The sequence below is a fragment of the Aquarana catesbeiana genome, linkage group LG01 (genome assembly GCF_042186555.1).
Source record: "Aquarana catesbeiana isolate 2022-GZ linkage group LG01, ASM4218655v1, whole genome shotgun sequence".
Taxonomy (NCBI): Eukaryota; Metazoa; Chordata; class Amphibia; order Anura; family Ranidae; genus Aquarana; species Aquarana catesbeiana.
In genome coordinates, this window is record NC_133324.1 from 337,826,146 (window position 1) to 337,848,652 (window position 22,507).

Consider the following 22,507-nt stretch of genomic DNA (forward strand, 5'->3'; position numbering starts at 1 on the left):
ACTATGCGGTAGGGTTACTTTAGGATACGTCCTCCAACTGAGTCACCAGGCCCCTCTCCAGACCAGCACTCTGCATGATCCTTCCATGACGGGTCCTCCCCTGGGATCTTCTTAGTTGTCCAGCTTCTTCCTTCTAGGACAGACAGCCCAGGACCATTCCTCTGCCGCCGTGGTAGGCCCCAGACAGGCTTCTGGGCCCACCCACACGCTGAAGCTACGTGGGCCTCCTGGACGGAGGACCACGAGGTAGTACTCCTAGCACATACCTGTCGGCCAGGAGGGCCAGCAGGTGGAACGAAACGAACCCTAAAACATGGTGTTTGAACCATAAATACCCTCTCCCAGAATGCAACTCGGAGGACCTCCTCCACCGAGTTATCTCCGGGACAGAGGAGCACTCATACACTTTAGCGTGTTGCCTTTCCAACACCAACCCGTGGTGACGACACCCACAGGCACAGTGCGAAACTGCATTCAACTCAGCCAAGCTGGAACAAAGGCAAATCTGACTATGTATGAACAGATAATCCACTAAATTTACCTATAAGCGGTAGATTGAAAATCTACCAGCGCTACATGTAAATGGCATGTAAAGTTCACCATACATTCATAGCACCTCTCTGTCATGATGATACGTGCAGGAGCAACACCAAAGCTTGGCCAACCAAGCGGCTAAACATTCAGAACCTGGAAGGAAAGCCAGCAGAAGATGGTAGTGCTGTGCTGGAGGGAATCGCTTGCCATAGTCTGTAATGATATCCTAATATGCTGTACATACCAGCAAATTGTGGCTACAAGCTCTGAGGGCCCACTTGACAAACCTTTTTGGTGGAAGTTTAATTCCGTTTTAGGCTGCAAAGGCAGCGGAGGAAGTGTGAACTGGCCCTTACTACTAGGCCATTTCTTTCAGCACTTGTTTGCTGTGGTGTTGGAAGGAGTAGAACTTCTCTTGCCTAACTATTGTCCATAGCACTGGACCCTAGTAGTGTACCGGCTATGATGACTGCTCTTCTGCTAACTGTCCTTGATTTAAATACTTTAAGATCAATGACCGTAGGGAGGGCTGCATCAAAATTTTGGCTATGGGGCCCCATTATATGCAGTTATGCCTTTACTTACAGATATTTTCTGAATGCATCTTGTTCTTTGTATAAATGACTTTAGTCATTCTTTTAGCCTGCTAGGCCTTACAATAGTGAAAGTATGGAAAATCTGAGTAAAACTAAAATATTCAGATTGTTTACAGGTGTCTTGGGGTGTGACTGACACATAACAGAACTGTCTATAGCTACAACAGTATCAGCTTTCATATTATTATTCAGATCTATGTGGGTGGCCCATAACTCAACAGAATTACAATTGTAACCTCCAAGAAGGTGTACCCCTCGGGGTAGAGCAGCCATATGGTATGGGGAACATTGATCGAATCAAGGCCTGCTGTATAGAAAAACTGGATATTTTACAGGTTGACAGGGGTCATTAGAACAGCTTGAACATAATTTTTCTGTTTTACTGCTGAACTCCAGGCAGATATAAAATACATTAATGACCATATGGGTGTATTAATTTGTGTATCACTAAAGACAGGGGCATAACTATGAATTATGGGGCCCCATAGCAAAATTGTGATATGCCACTCCCGGCTAACTCTCTCTCTCTCTGTAGCAGCTTACAATGTCAACTCTGAAAATAGTCATTAATCTTAAAGTAGAAGTCCACCCTGACACTAAAATCTCGAAACCTACAGGCATCCATGATCAAAGACTAACCTATCTAGCCCTGTAAAGAAGAAATGACTATACATAGCTTTTTTTGAAGCCAGACTGGTCCCACGCTGAGCTGTCAGTGGCAGCTTCACTGAGGAGGTGGGTGCAGAGGAGACAGCCGACAATGGAAGCCCCATAGTAAGTCTATGAGTGACGTCGTTTCCCAGCCGTTGTCGGCTGTTTCCTCTGCAGAGCTTCTGCCGCTAGAGATCTGACCAGCTTTAAGAAAAGTATGTATAGCGATTTCTTCTTTACAGGGCTAGATAGGTTAGTCATAGATTGTGGATGCCTGTAGATTTAGAGATTTTAGTGTTAGGGTGGACTTCCACTTTACAGTAGAACTAAAGGCAATTTTTTTTTTTTTTTCATATTGGCTAGAGAAGGGGGATTCTAACCTCTATCAGTTTCTTTTTTTAACATCTGTTTTCCATTGGGGGCATTTTCGTTTCATTTCCTGTCCCATAGCCACAAAGAAATGAGAGGAAATCCTCCCTCCAAAGGAAGGAAATCTGATTGTTACAGAACTGGTGTCCCCATTGGAAGAAATTCCCTCTTATCCTGTTCAGGTGACCTCCCAACATTTTGATATACTTTCACTCTTGGTGATAACAGTAAATGGGACAAATAGAGGGGGAAGTTCCCTAACAGGGGTGCAGACAGAAATAAAAACCTGACGGGTTTTACTAATCCCTCTCCGCTCTATCCAAAACTAATAAAAAAAGTTTTGCCGTTTTTAGTTATACTTTAACACAAAATCAAGGAAACGCAGCAAGAAAGTTGTCAATATGTTGGTATACTACTAGAGAGCAGTACTATGGATGTAAGTTATACTTGAAATAGCAATAATAACCATAATGATATTGTATGTTCTGACAAAATGCCCTTCCACACAATTACTCTATAGCCCTAATGCAAACTTCTTCAAACTCTAGCTTTGTTACACTTTTTTTTTTCCGTAGAGCTATAGGGTTTTAGGTAAGGAGACACTCTGGAATTTGTGACTGCATTAGGTATACAAGGCTCATTTCAATCTGTAACAGAAGTTTTGGGGCAAATCTAAGCTAATCTAAGCTAAAGCTGGCCATAGACCAGTGGCGGCTGTTTTTTTTTTTTTTTTTTTTTTTTAAACCTATTAGCACACCCCCCACCCCCATTGGAATCAATGGGTCCGGCGCCCCTGCATGCGAGTGTATGGATGGGCCACCATTGCCATAGACAGTTCGAAATTCTGCCAGGAACCAGTCAAATTTCAATCTATGGGTAGGCTGGTTGTACTGAAGTTGAACTATTAAAACCCTTGAAGCCAAACACATCCTGGATGGATAACGTTGTATCCCCCTAACTCAATTAGGTGGATGGTTATTCATACAAGATCATATAGATCACTGTCCCACCGGGGACATGAGCTAGAGATCTATAGGATCTCATATGAAAAAGCATCCACCTAATTGAGTTGGATAACACATCCCCCTAGGATGTGTTTGGCTTCAAGGATTTTACATTATCATCATACTGGCCTCGCCACCTAATTACGGTGGCGGATCCTACACTACCGCCTACTATTTAAGACACGAGGTGTACCAAGATGGCACCGCCTCAGACGACGTCCTATGATGAAATGCGTAAGTTGGAACCTAGTATGCACCCACGTCACTTCTGGTTTGCAGCGTTTGGACCGGTGGAACGCACGCTGAACAGGATTTCCTTGTACTGTGTTACTTTAGCATGAATTTGGTAACTGGTTTTGCTGTACCGTTTTAATTTTAATAAATTTGGGAACTTTTACGGAATTATACTATGAGTGCCCATCTTTTCCATTCATACGAGGATACCCAACGCTCTTGATGTGCCACGGAGAAGGCGTCCATCCAGGAGCTGGCAGCCACACACATCGCTGCTTACCCCAGCAGGAATATAAGGTCTGGACATCCCAGGGTCTGATACATTGAGGAGGATAGTTCCAGATATACCCCCACTTTATGCAATCTACCCCTGCAGGGGTATGAGGATCTGGTGAGTGGGGAACTGAAGGGGAGAACGAACGTGACCACACTGTCGGCACAGGATTTGACCTATGAATGATTTCTGCACAAGTCGCTTTGGATTGTTTCACTTATAATTAGCACTACAGATTGGACTTATATACTAGTATTTGATTATTTTGCACATGAGACTTTATATCCTTGATGAACTCGCATGATATTTTAGTTTATTTATACATATATACTTTATCAATTCCTCATGCATTTCTTATGCACTTTTGGATACACGTGTGGAGATTGAGGTACCCTACATAAGAGTACCCTAAGACATGCTTTTTGGCTTGGAAAAATTATTTTGTACATGCAGTTTTCTCTTTTTAGGTTGGGATATATATATTATAATATATTATACAGCCACTTCTTTGATGCACATATAAGGGCTCACTAAACACTTTAACACAAGCGTAGCCTCTGTGGTTTACACCTGGTGTGATAGTTTAGTAGGGTGACCTTAATAATTTATTTAGTGCACAACACCTTTGGGTTTAATTAGTAACTAACTTCACATGGTTATTGGTTTGTCACCACTGGAGGTTACTCTCCAGGTGATAGGCAGCACCACCCACTTTTGCACATATATTAGCAATTGATCTCAGTACACGTCACACTGTGGTTCAATTAGCACTTGTACTTTCACGCCGTTAGTCATCACTGCAGGTCATTCTCCAGGTGATAGGCAACATCGTCATGGACGGTGAGAAAAGATATTTCTCCTCCCACCAGCCCATGTATAAATTGGCCAAAGAGGGGATGAACTTGGCTCCCATTCAGGCACCCCTACATTGTAGATAAAAAAAAAAAAAAGTGAAAAAATTATGCTTTAACCACTTCATCCCTGGAAGGATTTGCCCCCTTCCTGACCAGGCCATTTTTTGAGATACGGCACTGCGTCACTTTAACTGACATTTGCGCGGTTGTGCAACGTTGTACCCAAACAAAATTGATGTCCTTATTTTCCCCACAAATAGAGCTTTCTTTTGGTGGTATTTGATCACCTCTACGTTTTTTTTGTTTTTGTTTGTTTTTTTTTGTTTGCGCTATAAACAAAACAAAAAAATCGATAATTTAAAAAAAAAAAAAAAAACACAATATTTTGTTCTTTTTGCTAGAATAAATATCCAAAAATGTAAAAAAAAAAATTCTTCATCAGTTTAGGCTGATATGTATTCTTCTACATTATTTTTGTTAAAAATTGCACGTTTGTTAAAAATTGCAATATATATATATATAATTTTTTTTATATCTATCGTGACTGTGACATTGCGGCAAACACTTTTTTGGGGACCAGTGACATTTATTTTAGCTATCAGAGCTAAAAATAGCCACTGATTACTGTATAAATCTCATTGGCAGGGAAGGGGTTAACACTAGGGTGCGATCAAGGGGTTAACTGTGTTCCCTAGGTATGTTCTAACTGTGGGGGGGGGGGACTAACTAGGGGAGGAGACCAATCGGTGTTCCTTTGTACTTAGTAGGAACACACAATCTGTCTCCTCTCCCTTGAGAGAACTGTGATTTGTGTGTTTACACACACAGATCCCGGTTCTCTCTCTGTCACCAGCGATTGTGGGTGCCTGGTAGTTATCCCGCCCGCTGGGCACATGCATCGGCTCTGGGGATGCGCTGTGGGAGCGCGCTCACCTGCTAAAGCATCTCAAAGAGCCGATATACAGCTACGACGGATCGCGCAGGGGAGTCAAGTGCGGCGGCTGGTCGGGAAGGGATTAATAAAAAATCTACAGTAAGGACAATCAATTCTTTAAGTTCCTAATTGTAGGAACTATAGCATTCAAGGTGGAATCTCAGTGCTTCCAATGCCTGTTCATGCGGAATGCATCCATTGACATCCATAGAGACCCAGCTAAACGTATCCACCCACTGGATATTCTGTACATTGGTCAGAACAACTGAGGTGTTTTTAATATAGCCGGGTAATCTGACGACCAAAGGCTGTAAAAATTGGTCAACCCAGTGACCAGTTTCTCAAAGAGTGAGCCAATGTCTGCAACTATTGGTCACCCCTGATTTTGTGTTTTATGTAACTTACGCAAATGATGAAAAACTGGGATCACTGGGTCGTCAACCAAAAGATGTTCCACCATTTTGGATGACAGAACCCCCAAATCTTGTCCAATGTCCAGAAGGTGGGAGAGCTGACGTTCAAAAATGGGAGTAGGATTGTTGGATAAGATATGATCTGTAGACACATGATTAAGTTGTTGTAAAGCCCTAGATGTATTATCCTCTGCATGTAGAATAACAGACCCTCCCTTATCAGCTTGTTTGATAATTACATTATTGCAAGATTTTAAAGTTTTAATTGCAGCCCTCTCTGTCTTTGTAAGATTATCGCTAGAAAATTAAGGCATTTTTTTTCCATCTTATCTCCAAGTGAGACTACACCAAAGTCTGAAACATTTCTATTGCTGCACTACGTGTTTGCACCGGGTAAAAATATCTATTAACTCCACAGATGATGTGTGTTGTAATACCATGCAATCCACCTGTAGTCTCTGACTGTAGATTCTCCAGAGTGGACCTAATAACCAGGTACTGAAAATTAAAGGTGCCACAAACCGACATATCACTCCCGGAAGCCACAGACGAAGAGACAGTGGATTCTGTCTCGGCACTAAAATGCTTCCTTAATACTATGTTGCGAACAAAACGATTAACATTATGTAAACTGCCAAAGATGTCGAAATGCAACATAGAAAAGAAAAGGCCCCTGGAAAGGAGAGATAACTCTGCATCAGAAAATTCAACACATGAAAGATTAACTACTTTAGCTACAGTATATTAACACTTGTTTGGGTCTAGGGAACTGTAAAAAATAAAAAAAAGAATTTTCCTTGCCCAATCCTTCACTCCACAGAACTTTCCTCTACTCACCTACGCTCCGTCAGCGGCTACAAATATTGTAGCTGCTGATCTTTAATATAAAGACGCTTACCATGATCCAGTGCTGCCTTCACCTTGGCCGGTTCTTTTCTGGTCTTTGGGTCTGTGTTGACTGTGGGAAGCTGGCTGTGAATTCCTGCTGGCTTATAGCCAGCTCACCACTGTGCATCCCAGAGATCCTTTCTGAATGGTCCTGCTGCCTCTTGGGACCTGTGACCAGGGGGGGGGGGGGGGGGGGAATCGGGGACCCTGAACAAACCTCAACTGTCAAAATTGGGTACCAGGAGAAGAATAAGCAGAACTTCATTTTTTTCAGTTACATTCTGGAGGGAGCCTGCGGGAGAGTGAGTTTGGGTAAGCAAAAGTGCTTTTATGGCCCCTAGACCTAAACGAGCATTTAACCCTTATGCCCTGTACACACGATCGCACTTTCCGACAACAAAATCCATGTTTTTTTTTTTTTTTGGCTCAAACTTGTCTTGTATACACAGTCACACAAATGTTGTCGGAAATTCCAATCGCCAAGAACGCGGTGACGTACAACACGTACGACGAGCCGAGAAAAAAGAAGTTCAATAGCCAGTGCAGCTCTTCTGCTTGATTTCAAGCATGCACGGAATTTTGTGTGTCGGAATTTACGATGTCAGATGGAGCCTACACATGGAATTTCCGACAACAAGCTCCCATCAAACATTTGTTGTCGGAAATTCCGATCACGTGTATGCGGCATTACAGCGTGGAGGCAGCCCCAATGCATGGGAGAATTTTTCCTTTCTGTGGAGTTTGGCTTTAATCTTGATATTATTGGTGTGTGTGTGTGTGTGTGTGTGTGTGTGTGTGTGTATAGATAGATATATCTATGTGTCTTTTTCTTTACCCATAGTGCTTTATCAGCAATAATTCCTATGATATATTAAACCAAATTGAGTTCTAGAATTACATCTTCCACTGCCAACCAAGGAAGCATTAAGAAGTATTTTCACTCAATGCATTTATTATAAGGCGAGAAGAATAAACGATCACCCAGTCTGCTGAGGGAAAAAGACATGCTATTTTCTCAGGGCCTGTAGGAAACCTGCCAAGCCCAAAGCTACATTTTGTTAAACCACAAATCGTGTTTTTCTAGCGCTATGGTTCTAGTTGTGGCAATACTGTGGCTAAACAGTGTTTACATGCAGTTGGATAGGAATGACTTTGTCACCGTGATCATATAGCGTACTGACACAATAGTGCCAGCTTAATATTTGAATGGTTCATTGCGATCTTGGCTCTATACACTTCAGCAGTTATATGGTACTACTGGAGCAGTTCTTTTAATGAGGCTCCAGCGTCAGAATGATTCAGTAATGATCCCGCGACCATCTTATTGCTTTTACTTCAATAAGTATATAAGGCAATTACATTTCCCATTTAAAACGGTTCAGTAATTAAGGAGCAGTGCGACAGCCCAGCTGCTGGGAATGTCCTGATTCTAGAATGGTTCAGTAACAATGATGATTAGTCTTATAGCAAAGCTTTGCAGAATACACTTGTTAGTGATGGGGAAGGGTAGGCTCCCAGATCTCATTAGCGGTATATTACTGCTGGACAAAGCTTGAACATATCCTCACACGTAACAAATGTAGACAGGACCTAGGGGAACTAGCAGAACTGCACTGATGCCTAGACATCTGTATAGCTACATTCATACGGAGCTGTCACAGTTGGTTTAGAAAGTACAAATGTGGGACCTATTGTGTACACGCTTCTATGGTGTGTGTGTGTGTGTATGTGTGTGCCAAAATAAAGGGCACTCCCTAACTGCATCCAATTACTTTGGGACCACATTAGAATCTATATCTCATGTGGTTCACGCATGTAACAGGAAATCCCATGATTGCATCCTACGCAAAGTCACTGGTAATAAAAGCATTGTGAGCTGGCTATTGAATTCTCATTGATGACTGAGACATAATTAACCTTCTTGGACTTGTCATGAGACTACCTTGTGCTTTTGTTTGATTTGGACAGTGTAATGTTTCCTTGTCAAATGTGTTTATTGAATTTTAACAATTAGTATACATAAGTACATATGGTGGCGGCAAAGGAAAAGATCACATATATGCTAATAATATTGAGTTGTAGTTCCAAAATAAACTAAAAGTAGTTTAACTAAAACAATTTTAGCATGGATCTAACTACTCAAAAGATTGTTGTATAAGAGAGGATAAAACCAACTTAGACCAGGTTAATATGAGATGACCCAATAGAAAAAGTCTTAATTATTATCAAGAGTAATGTTTTTAAATTAAAAAAAAAAGAAATTGTATTATAAAATCTAAAATCTTATACTACATATTGGAACTATGTACAATTGGTATAATAACCAAGGAAATAAAAATTCTGCTACCAGAACTATATAAAGAGTAAATTTGAAAGAGGAGAGAGAGAATAGGGGGGAAAAAAGTAGAAGAGAGAAAGAAGATAAAAGAAAAAGTAATCTTAGGTAGGAGAAAAAATAGGGAAGAAAGAAAAGAGGTAGTAGGGGTCCCCAGGGTAGTACATGGTAATAAACACATACCATGAATGCAGAGAATGGAAGTATAAATCGAGATTACCAAGGTCTTAGTAAGGAAGCGTCAAAATTGGAAGGCAAAAAGTGAGTCACCCAGGGATTCCATATACTCTCAAAGTTGGATATTTTATCTTGAGTTATAGCCTCTTTTTTGGCATGGATCATTGCTTGATTGACTCTATTTTTAGTTTCAGCAATTATTAAGGATGGGGATTTCCAAGCTTTGGCAATTGTTTGTTTGAGTTTGAATTGGCGGTAGGAGAGAGTGGCCGGTTTTAGGTTTAAAAGTGCTATTGTAGGGTCAGGATTGATAGAGATTTCAAACAGTGTTGAAGTCATAAGAAATACATCTTTCCAGAAATTTTTTGCTACCGGGCAATCCCACCAAGTATGAAGATGTGATCCAAGATGGACAGTGTTATGTTTTCATGCACACGATAAAGTATGATCCTTTTTTATGCAGAAAAGGGAATAATCCATTATCTATCATGGCATAGGTATGCTTATAAAGCAGTAAATGTGACATTCCCTTAAACATTTACTGCAAATAAAGCCTCCTGGTGCATGTTTTAAATTTTCGATTGATTCACTTACAGTGAACACTTGATGAATGCCACATTCACTAATTCTATTTTTATATACCCTATATTACCAAAAGTATTGGGACACCTGTCTTTACATGCAGATGACCTTTACTGACATCCCGAAAAAAAGGGGATAATGGTCTGGAGAAACCACTCTAACACCTCCATCCCTAAATGCAACAAGAAAAAGGAAGTCAGCCCTGGGACTTTAAATGAGGTGGGAGAGATTGGGACACTTCCACAATAAGTGCAATAAAATTGTTTTATTGATCACAGAATGCTATGTAAAACACATGGGAACAGCAATAAATGTGCGTTACCCGGCATAGTGGCCTAGTTACAAGCATACGTAAAAAACAACTACAATTCATAACACTTAATATGTACATCCATAAAAAACACTATACATAAGTGCACATACATGATATAAATTGGTAAAATGCATAATACACATGCATGAAATGAAGCAGGATATGACCATGGTATGACCAGCTTCAAGTACCCAACAATATGGGCATACACGTAGCATCGATAGTACCCTACGCGTTTCGCGAGTCTTGTCTCGCTCATCAGGGGCCGATGCATGATTCATGTGTCTATAACAAAAATATTGGAAATAATGAAAATATATAAGTGACTAAATAAATCGGGGTAAGGGTGATGGTTGGCAAGAGAGGTCAATGAAAACAACGACCTCATACTTACCACTGGGCTGGACCGGGTCACCAAAACACTGGGTGTAACAAATGGTGGCATTAAGCAATGCCGGTTCGGGGGCTGAGGGGACGTGGCAACCAGAAACCGCAGCAGGAAAACTCAGGACTTACAGCACAGACTGCAGGAGGCATGTGGTTGGTGGTCAGAGTGTGTCCATAACCATGTCTAGAAAAAATATATATAGGGATGCATGAGTCTCAGCAGACATACTGAAAACAGACTAAGCATCAAAAAGTAGTCTCTAACCCTGAGAAAAGACCAGGAAGGGTTGTATTGAAAATAAAAATTAAAATATGTATATATATGAAATGAAATGGGTTTATAGTATGGAATATGGTAGGTGATATAAAGATCGTCATGATGACAGATAGTTGAGGGCAGGGCTGTGGAGAAGTGCAAACACTTATTGATATATGATGGAAATTAAACTCAAAATGTGTGTGAGTAAGTATGTAAACAGACAATACTAAGTGAGTGATATTGTGTGTAGTGAGATGGTAACACATACACAACAAGTATTGAGTGGGAGGAACCACTTGAAGGATATTACCTGAGTGGGAGTGATGAGTCCCAGGCATGTAAGTGCACTACACAGACCTCTGACCATAACCGTAGACCAACAGAACACAAGTGCAAGCTGTAGCTGCGCCGAGCATCAAGATATACCCACAGCGGCCACAGAAGCTCCACCCCCAGCGTCATGTACGGATAGCGATAGGCAGAAATCAGAACCGCAAACCCGGGAGACCGGGTAAGCATATCAGCCACCATTCGCCCATCCGGGATGTTCCACACAGCCCCAAGGATGTGAGGTCATCACATAGTAGGCGTGGAAAACATGACGCTGACGTGTAGGTGGCCCCACCCGCCCGTGAGGACAGGTGAGGAAAGCAGGAGGTCAGGTAAACCTCCCCTGTGCACGTCGCAGCCCCCAATACCGGAAGTGCAATGTCACCATCAGACAAACCACAGCGAGAGGGAACCAAGCCGGCCCAGAAGTAAGCCCCGATGTTGACCGGATGTAATGGTGAAAATGGACCCGTGGTAGGAGCAGACCAAGTTTTTGGGCTTAATGGGTGTCTTCCACCCGAATATCGAGAAAAAGGGGATAATGGTCTGGAGAAACCACTCTAACACCTCCATCCCCAAATGCAACAAGAAAAAGGAAGGCAGCCCTGGGACTTTAAATGAGGTGGGAGAGATTGGGACACTTCCACAATAAGTGAAATAAAATTGTTTTATTGATCACAGAATGCTATGCTATCCCAGTCTTGATACATAGAGTTCAATATTGAGTTGGCCCACCCTTTGCAGCTATAACAGCTTCAACTCTTCTGAGAAGGCTGTCCACAAGGTTTAGGAGTGTGTCTATGGGAATATTTGACCATTCTTCCAGAAGTGCATTTGTAGGTCAGGCACTGATGTTGGACAAGCAGGCCTGGCTCACAGTCTATTCATCCCAAAGGTGTTCTATCGGGTTGAGGTCAGGACTCTGTGCAGGCCAGTCAAGTGCCTCCACCCCAAACTCGCTCATCCATGTCTGCTTTGTGCACTGGTCCAAAGCATTTGGTGGAGAGGGTATTATGGTGTAGAGGTGTTTTTCAGGGATTAGGCCTGGCCCTTTAGTTCCAGTGAAGGGAACTATTAAGGCGTTAGCATACCAAGACATTTTGGACAATTTCATGCTCCCAACTTTGTGGGAACAGTTTGGGACTGGCCCCTTCCTGTTCCAACATGACTGCACACCAGTGCACAAACCAGTTCCATAAAGGCATGGATGAGCGAGTTTGGGGGAACGTGACTGGCCTGCACAAAGTCCTGACCTCAACCCAACAGAACACCTTTGGGATGAATTGGAGTGGAGACTGTGAGCCAGGCCTGCTTGTCCAACATCAGTGACTGACCTTACAAATGCTCTTCTGGAAGAATGGTCAATCATTCCCATAGACACACTTCTAAACCTTGTGGACAGCCTTCCCAGAAGAGTTGAAGCTGTTATAGCTGCAAAGGTCGGGCCAACTCAATATTGAACCCTACAGACTAAGACTGGGATGGCATTAAAGTTCATGTGCGTGTAAATGCAGGCGCCCCAATACTTAGAGAGAGACTCTACCTTTTTACCCCAAAGAGGATATCAATAAGTCAACTAAACTCCAGCACAGGATGGAACTGTGGGAATTTTGTGTTAGAACGGTGCCACGTCCTAAATGACAATCTAACACAAGAACAACAAAAATGGACTTTGGCACCAATTATAAAATATACATAAATGTATTATTAAACATATAGTGCAAAAATCGATTTTAAAAACATTGCAGTAAAAGTGCAAGCAGCTAGCTAGACCTCTCTCTAATGTGAGTTGAATACAATAAATGCATAACACTAGCGGAGATGGAATCCTGCAGTAAATTGGAATATAGAAGAACAAAATAAGCTCTACATTTTTCGCAATTTGGTTCTTCAGGAGCTATAAAATATTCTTGGATAAATTGATGGTAACCTGGATAAATAAACAATGCCTGCAAGGTATAGGTCTGAAAAAAATAAGACTGGGCAGCAGTCAACAACGTTGCCTTGTAATCTTAGTAAGGGATGGAGAAGGTGAGGCCCAATGTAACAGAGAGCAAGCTGTAGTATCAACGAAATTAATAGTAAAAGAGACCAGGGTATATTGGAGACTGCTGGTCAGACAGCACATGCAGGCAGTAATTACATCCAGGCTATCTTTGTTGGATAGATGTTGAGAGTCCAGGAACGGACCTCCACCATAGAGGGTAGTAATGGTGATGGTTTTTACCCCAAAACAATTCTTAAAATTCTCAGGTGTTGGGTAAGCCCTGCTAAAATTGTCTACAGCTTATGATACATTAGTGTGATCATTAAGTTGTAGAAACAATAAGGTGTATCTACAGTGTTTGACACCCATAGTGGAAATGCCCTCTTACATTAAACGCTAGTGGAGAGGGACTCCCTTAAATTCTTGGTCAATAGAAAATGACTTCCTTACAGCTATTTTCAGAGGAAAAATGCCCCTTAGGTGGTTGGTGGGAAGAATGCCAGTCTTACAAATGGCCATAAAGACAGCTGCTGTCAGTGGACAAGCTTCACTGGTACCACATTGCTGCCTGTGGTGAGTCTGCTTTGCAATTATGCGGCACCATCAAGTAGGAGGTCAATATGCCAGTGCTTGCTGATCAAAGAACCTCTAGCAAACTCTGGAGGAACCCAAAGGTTCCATGAAATTCTGACTGAGAATGGCTGTTCTAGCACATTCATAAAACTTGAGCCTGTATAACAAAGGTTCCAAAGCATATATTTGAATACCAAGCGCTAGTTGTACCACCTTCATAAAAGGCATTCTTCTCCTCCAGGTATAGTGTTTGGTCACAGATGAAGCAATTTAAAAGGGAGGTTTTAGATACATGAAAAAAATTCAAATTTATACTCACGTAGGTGGATGCAGCTTCGGTCAAAAGCTAAATTTGTCCCCCCGCAGGCTCTAGACCGAGAATTGAGCAATCAAGCACCGCTGATTGTAGTCTGAACATCGAGAGCTGAGCAGTCAGCTGGTGACTGTCTGTCATTAGAGTGCTGGGTTGTGTAGTGGGTGGCAATGGCTCTCTCAGGCTCTCAGGAGCTTGCTGAGAGGCCAAGCCCACTGTCAGTCCACGCATTTGGGTTGATCTTTTCAGAGCCTGGACCGGCCCTGTGACATCGGCTGACAGGGGACTTCAGCATCCTATCGGCTGGAAATGGGTCACAGGTGTGCAAAAGGAACTGCATTCCTGTGAGCCATAGGAGTACAGACAAAAAAAGTATTGGCCCTGCTTCTCAAGTAAAATAAAAACCTAACATTTTCAAACTTTTAAAAAGGTATTACTTTAGAGATTAACATGTTTCACTTTTCTGATAAAGACCACTAACAAAATCTCTGCACTGTGCCTACAAGTGGCCAGAGATATAAGATTATACAGTGGAACCTCGGATTACGAGCATATTCCGTTCCAGGAGTATGCTCGTAATCCAATGTACCCGCATATCAACGCGAGTTTTCCCATTGAAGTCAATGGAAACGAAAATAATTTGTTCCGTGTTGACTTCAATGGGATGCAATACCGCATGCGGCCAGAGGCGGGGGGCGCCGGAGAGCCTCGGAAACGGCCAAAAAGGCCCGAGGGACACTTCGGCTGACCTCGGAAAGACTCCATTCATGAGCCTTTCCGAGGTTTACCGAGGTCAGCCGAACTGTCCTCTGGCTTTTCCGTGCATTTCCGAACGGCGCAGATCGGCGACTTTTGGCTCTGCTTCAGCAACCCCCACCTCAGGCCAAAAGTGGTACTGCGCTTTTGGCCTGAATCCTGCTCGTTTTGCGAGACAAGACTCACAAACCGAGTTAGGATTTTTAGAACTACAGTGCTCGGTTTGCAAAACGCTCGTTAACCGTGTTACTCGCAAACCGAGGTTCCACTGTAGTTGGATTTTTATGATCCTTGACCACTACTACTGCTGTAATTGGCAGAATCATAAATACCTGGATGGACTTGTTTCTTTTTCTTTCAACCAGACTAACTATGTACCTATGTAACCTACATCCATACACTAGAAACATAAATTACTAAAATCTGGACTTCATGTGATATAGGCATACCTCAGAGCTTCCTTTTCAGTTCACAAAGCCGGAAAGACAACTATCTCTATTAGTCCTGTAAATAAGAACATGTAATTTGTTTACTGCTACTCTTTAATCCCATAGGCTCTTTTTCATCCTAATACCCAAAACAAACAACATGCTGTATTTAAAAATGACATTTCTGCTAAATGTGTTTTTTTTTTTTTTTTTTTTTTTTTTTTTTTCTAATCTGCAAGACTACCACTCCACTACTTTCCTTAGTGACTTTAGAAGAAAAATCTAATCTATGGCGGCCTATATAGTGACCACATGCAGCGGCACGTGGGTTTTTCATTCCAGCCATCCAGTATGTAATCAGATAACTAGGGGCCAAAGGAGATATTACCCTATTACAAAGGAAGATTATCAACCAGATTAAGCTTGAAATTGTATAAGCAACCATAGTAATCAGCTGATGTAAAGGCAGCATTAAACTAAACTTACCGTATGTCATGCATATTGGGGTTGAACAGGCTCACCAGGGCATATTTACTTTTGATCCATTCTTTAGAAAAGGTTTAGATGGAAAATCACATCAGACCAGGATTTACATATCACTGTGAATGCAGTTATCTGAAAGTGCTAACAATGCTTCGTAGCGTGGGCAGTATTAAGGTGGTAGTAAACTCTACATTTTGATTTTTACCTGCAGGTAAGCTTATAATAAAGTTTATTTGTAGTTTAGATCAATATCTCCTAAACGTGCATAGTTTAGGAGATATTTACTTGTTTGGCAGCTGGTGATGTCTCCGACGCATGTGTTCTGAAGGAACACTTTTTTGTCAACAGCACTGTCACTAAACCTTACTAATGACCACGTTCTGTTAAGCGGTCTTGCTGGAAAACCAGTATTTGATCAGGGCTTGCAGACAATGGTTGCGGGGATCTGTCTTTTTTTTTTTCTTTTTTTTTTTTTTTTTTTTTTTTTATACAACCCGCTGGTTAAATGAAGAGAAAATTGAACGAGTATACCCAGCTTAAAGCGTTTGTTAACCGAAAAAAAAAAAAAAATATGGATCCTGCTCCTTTAAAGCATTTTATACAGCACAGTGCTTGCGTTGTGTAATTTGGATCCCTGTAACACCTAAAAAACCTGGCTGATCCTGGCAGTTTCTTCCCCTCCCCTATGTAAACTGACCACGGTAATCATGGCTGCTGAGCCCTGACACTGTGGTCAGTTTACGTTCCTCCATCATCCACAGCCTGCTCTTCTGTGTCTGTCTCCTCTGTGTGCCACCTAGTGACAGTACTGCCCCATCCCCCTCCTGCTGCAGAAATAACAAATCTGTATACTATGCGTTTTGTCTCCTAATACAGTGACCCCTGTCTGTGTTTTTTTTTTTTTTTTTTTTAAATACCTTCTTTACCATATCTCAGGATGGCTCCCGGCGGTCACATGACAGGTCCTGTCTCCTTTCTCCTCGTGTCTCGCTTATGTAAGCGGGGGAATCTCGGCCCCGCCCGCTGCTTCTGTCAGATGGGCAGAGAAGAGACACTGCTGGTTACATGAGCGCCGGGAGCTGCCGTGAGATACAGTAAAGAAGGATTTTTTTAATAAAACACAGAGATAGGGGGGCACTATTAGGAGAGTGGGTTAACAAGCTGGTCATACACGTAAGCCCCTTTCACACTGGGGCGGTAGGGGGCGTCGGCGGTAAAACAGCGCTATTTTTAGCGCTGTTTTACCGCGGTATTCGGCCGCTAGCGGTGCGGTTTTTAACCCCCCGCTGGCGGCCGGAAAAGGGTTAAAACCCCTCATAGCGCGGCTATAGCCGCGGTATTACCGCGGTATAGCCGCTCTGTCCCATTGATTTCAATGGGCAGGAGCGATTTAGTGAATACACCGCTCCAAAGATGCGGCTCGCAGGAGATTTTTTTCTTCTCCTGCCAGCGCACCGCTTCAGTGTGAAAGCCCTTGGCTTTCACACTGAACAAACAGCGGAGGCTGTTTAGGGGCGGTTTGCAGGCGCTATTTTTAGCGCAATAACGCCTGCAAACCGCCCCAGTGTGAAAGGGGCCTTAGCACTTTGTGTGGTTCCTGATGAACTGGCTGAAATTTGCTCAGTAGGTGATCCTGCAGACCCCAACCCAGTCCTGAAGAAGCCTGCTGGAAATTTTTCAGGGGAACAGCCTGGTATTCATCCATCTATGCTGTTTAGCATGAATAGAGATTTCTTTTAAGTCTGCATGCTGAATGAAAAATCTTACAGCATTAGGCCAGCTTAAAGGGGTTATAAAGGCAGGGTTTTTTTTTTATCTTCAAGCATTCTATTCCCCTCATACTTGCCTGAGCCCCATCCCCATCAGAGACTCTGGCTGTCTGGGACTCTCCTTCCTCATTGGCTGAGACAGTAGCAAAGCACCATTGGCTCCCGCTGCTGTCAATCAAAGTCAGTGAGCCAATGAGAGAGTGGAGGCGGGGCCGGGGCTCCGTGTCTGAATGGATATGGGGAGCTGTGGCTTGGCTCTGGTACCCCCCCCCCCCCATAGCAAACTGGAGGAGAAGAAGGGGACCCAAGAAGAGGAGGCTCTGCTCTGTGTAAATCCACACAGAGCAGGTAAGTATAAAATGTTTATTTTTAACAAAAGAAAAAAACTTTGATATCACTTTAACCACTAAGCCACCGCCCACCGTCATATGACGGCGGGACGAGGCTTCTGTTGTTCTGGGAGGACGTCATATGACGTCCTCACCCTCCCGAGCCACTAGGGGGCGCGCCGCGTCGCTTGGGACCCGGTGCGCGTGCCCGGCGGCCGTGATGTCCGCCAGGCACCCGCGATTGCCGGGTAACAGAGCAGGAGCGTGGATCTTTGCATGTAAACACAGATCCACGTCCTGTCAGAGAGGAGAGGAGACCGATGGCGTGTCCCTTGTACATAGGGACACCGATCGGTCACCTCCCCCAGTCAGTCCCCTCCCCCCACAGTTAGAATCACCTCCTTAGGTCATACATTAACCCCTCGAGCGCCCCCTAGTGTTAACCCCTTCCCTGCCAGTCACATTTACACAGTAATCAATGCATTTTTCTAGCATTGACCGCTGTATAAATGTGAATGGTCCCAAAAATGTGTCAAAAGTGTCCGATGTGTCCGCCGCAATATCACAGTCACAATAAAAATCGCAGATCGCCGCCATTACCAGTAAAAAATAAATAATAAAAATGCTATAAATCTATCCCGTATTTTGTAGACGCTATAACTTTTGCGCAAACCAATCAATATACGCTTATCGCAATTTTTTTTTTTTTACCAAAAATATGTAGAAGAATACATAATGGCCTAAACTGAGGAAAAAATTTGTTAAAAAAAAAAATTGGATATTATAGCAAAAAGTAAAAAATATTGTGTTTTTTCAAAATTGTCCCTCTTCTTTTGTTTATAGCGCAAAAAGTAAAAACCGCAGAGGTGATCAAATACCACCAAAAGAAAGCTCTATTTGTGGGGAAAAAAAATGATAAAAATTTCATTAGGGTGCAGTGTAACATGACCGCGCAATTGTCATTCAAAGTGCGACAGCGCTGAAAACTGAAAAATGGCTTGGGCAGGAAGGGGGTGTAAGTGCCCTGTATTGAGGTGGTTAAGGCTTGTCCCATCCATGCTAAACTGCTTGGTTGAAGGAATCTTCTCTGTTCTCTATGGCCATTTCTAGGTCTGGGATCTCTGGATCTTTGGCCATTCTAGGGTGGGCCCACTGGCCATTCTAGGTCGGGATCTCTGGATCTCTGGCCATTCTAGGTCGGGATCTCTGTCCCGTCTATATATTGTAGAGCTCAGTGTTCTGTGTTGAGCACAGGTAGCGTGTATTCGTCGCTGTGAGAGAACTTCCCTCCGTAGAAGAGTAATGTAGAGGTGTGCTAGTCGGAGCACGCTCGGTACAGAACACACACGGTCGGCTTTTCCTATTATCACCTCTAGGAGTGAGGAGGGCACGGAGCTATCAGAATCGGGACACTGCACTCCGCTCCTGTGCAGTACAAGTCAGGGGATACACACAGTCCTCCACCCCTCCTCCTCCCTGCAGATCAAAGTTCTCTTCCGTTCTTGTATCACTAGGTACTTAGCTGTCCTCATGGTGGCGTCATCCTGAGCCCCCGCTTCCTCCCCGCACAGCTCAGTGCATACAGCCAGCCGCGCTCTGCACGGGGCGGGATCCAACCCGGAGTGTTGTTATTGATTCTCCAACTTTATCTTATCACCCTGAACTATCCACCCGAGAGTGACAAAGAGCACTGCGAGCACACCATGGCACATCACCTACTCCCAGGTCAGTATCCTCACTGGGGGGACACTTACCGGACAACTTATCGCTTCTGTACATGGGATTCCTCCGCAATGTATATGATCGGGTGTCCAATATACTGTATATATTAAGGTGTACTGTATATGACCGGGTGTTCAATATACTGTGTGTGTGTGTGTGTGTGTGTGTGTATATATACACACCCCTTAGTTATATACTTGCCCCTTAGTTACTTTACAATCTAGGTCAATGACATCAAATCTTCTCTGTAACATTAGATATTTGTTGATTAGTTGTTTCAGATATAAATACATATTTATTTAGGTCACTTTCATTATGATGGAATATTCTCCATAATAAAATGGGGAAAAATAAAATAGATATATATATATTAAGGTGTTTAGTGTGGTGTATATGATCAGTGTACTGTATATGATCGGGTGTTCAGTGTACTGTATATGATCGGGTGTTCAGTGTACTGTATATGATCGGGTGTTCAGTGTACTGTATATGATCGGGTGTTCAATATACTATATATATTAAGGTGTACAGTACATGATCAGGTGTTCAGTGTACTGTATATATTAAGGTGTTCAATATACTGTATGATTGGGTGTTCAATATAATATATATATAATATATAATATTTATTAAGGTGTACTGTATATGATCAGGTGATTAGTGTACTGTATATGATTGGGTGATATATATATTTAGGTGTACTGTATATGATCGGGTGTTCAGTGTACAGTATATATTAAGGTGTTCAATATACTGAGGGTTATTTACGAAAGGAAAATCCACTTTGCACTGCAAGTGCACTTGGAAGTGCAGTCGCTGTAGATCTGAAGGGGACATGAAAGGAAAATAAAAAAACTGAATTTTAGCTTGCAGATGATTGGATGATAAAATCAGCAGAGCTTTCCCTCATTTCAGATCTACCCCTCAGATTTACAGCGATTGCACTTCCAAGTGCACTTTCAGTGCAAAGTGGATTTTCCTTTCGTAAATAACCCCCCACTGTATATGATCGGGTGTTCAGTGTACTGTATATGATCAGGTGTTCAATATACTGTATATATTAAGGTGTACTGTATATGATTGGGTAGTATACAGTACACTGAACGACTGATCATATGCAGTACACCTTAATATATACAGTATATTTAACACCCTATCATATACAGTACACTGATCACCTTAATGCATACAGTATATTGAACACCCAATCATATACAGTACACGGGTGTTCAATATACTGTATATGATCAGGTGTGCAATGTACTGTATTTGATCAAGTTTGTGTGTGATCAGGTGTTCAATGTATTGCAAGTCATCAGGCATTGTGTGTGATCAGGTGTTCACTGTACTGTACACTGCTTATAGTCACCTAATAAGACTTCCAATGGCTTGCCCCTTAGTTACTTTACAATCTAGGTCAATGACATCAAATCTTCTCTGTAACATTAGATATTTGTTGATTAGTTGTTTCAGATATAAATACATATTTATTTAGGTCACTTTCATTATGATGGAATATTCTCCATAATAAAAAAAAAGTGTGCGTTACTATGGGGAAAAATAAAATACATACATACATACATACATACATACATACATACATACAGTCATATGCAAAAGTTTAGGAATCCCTGACAATTTCCATGATTGTCATAAATATTTGGGTGTTAGATCAAAATGAAATTGCTGATCCAATCAAATAACTGAAGGACACAGTAATATTTCAGTAGTGAAATGAGGTTTATTGGATTAACAGAAAATGCGCAATATGCATCAAAACGAAATTAGACAGGTGCATAAATTTGGGCACCCCAACAGAAAAATCACATCAATATTTAGTAGAGCCTCCTTTAGCAGAAATTACAGCCTCTAGACGCTTTCTATAGCCTGTAATGAGTGTCTGGATGAATGTATTTTGGACCATTCCTCCTTACAAAACATCTCCCAGTTCTGTTAGGTTTGATGGTTGCCGAACATGGACAGCCCGCTTCAAATCACCCCACAGATGTTCAATGATATTCAGGTCTGGGGACTGGGGTGGCCATTCCAGAACATTGTACTTGTTCCTCTGCATAAATGCCCGAGTAGATTTTGAGCAGTGTTTTGTGTCGTTGTCTTGTTGAAATATCCAGCTCTGGCGTAACTTCAACTTTTTGACTGATTCCTCAACATTAGTCTCAAGAATCTCCTGATATTGAGTGGAATCCATGCGACCCTCAACTTTAACCAGATTCCCAGTACCAGCACTGGCCACACAGCCCCACAGCATGATGGAACCTCCACCAAATTTTACTGTGGGTAGCAAGTGTTTTTCTTGGAATGCTGTCTTCTTTTGCCGCCATGCCTAACACCCCTTTTTTGACCAAATAACTGAATCTTTGTTTCATCAGTCCACAGCACCTTATTCCAAAATAAAGCTGGCTTGTCCAAATGTGCGTTTGCATACCTCAAGTGACTCCGTGTGTGGCGTGTGTGCAGAAAAGGCTTCTTTTGCATCACTCTCCCATACAGCTTCTCCCTGTGCAAAGTGCGCTGAATTTAAGGATGCACAGTGACACCATCCACAGCAAGTTGATGTTGTAGGTCTTTGGAGGTGGTCCGTGGGCTGTTATTGACCGTTCTCACCATCATTCGTCTTCGCCTCTACAATATTTTATGTGACCTGCCACTTCTAGCCTTAACAAGATCTGTGCCTGTGGTCTTCCATTTCCTCACTATGTTCCTCACAGTGGACACTGACAGCTTATATCTCTGCGATAACTTTTTGTAGCCTTCCCCTAAACCATAATGTAGAACGATCTTTGTTTTCAGGTCATTTGAGAGTTTTGAGGCCCCCATGTTGCCACTCTTCAGAGGAGAGTCAAAGAGAACAACAACTTGCAATTGGCCACCTTAAATACCTTTTCTCATGATTGGATGCACCTGTCTATGAAGTTCAAGGCTTAATGAGTAGGGTTGTCCCGATACCGATACTAGTATCGGCACCGATAATACCGAGCATTTGCCCAAGTAC

At 42.4% G+C, this 22,507-nt stretch overlaps 1 protein-coding gene across 7 annotated transcripts in view; it reads left to right on the top strand.

The window, feature by feature from the left end:
- Nucleotides 1–22,507, top strand: part of ADCY4 (adenylate cyclase 4) — a 134,224-nt gene that overhangs the window by 12,031 nt on the left and 99,686 nt on the right. The window contains exon 1 of one of the 7 annotated variants that reach the window (XM_073631852.1): nucleotides 19,227–19,497. The exons of the other annotated variants lie outside the window; for them this stretch is intronic. The gene's annotated coding sequence lies outside the window, so the exon portion shown is untranslated. Of the gene's footprint in view, nucleotides 1–19,226; nucleotides 19,498–22,507 lie in introns of those variants that run through there. 7 annotated transcript variants of the gene reach the window in all.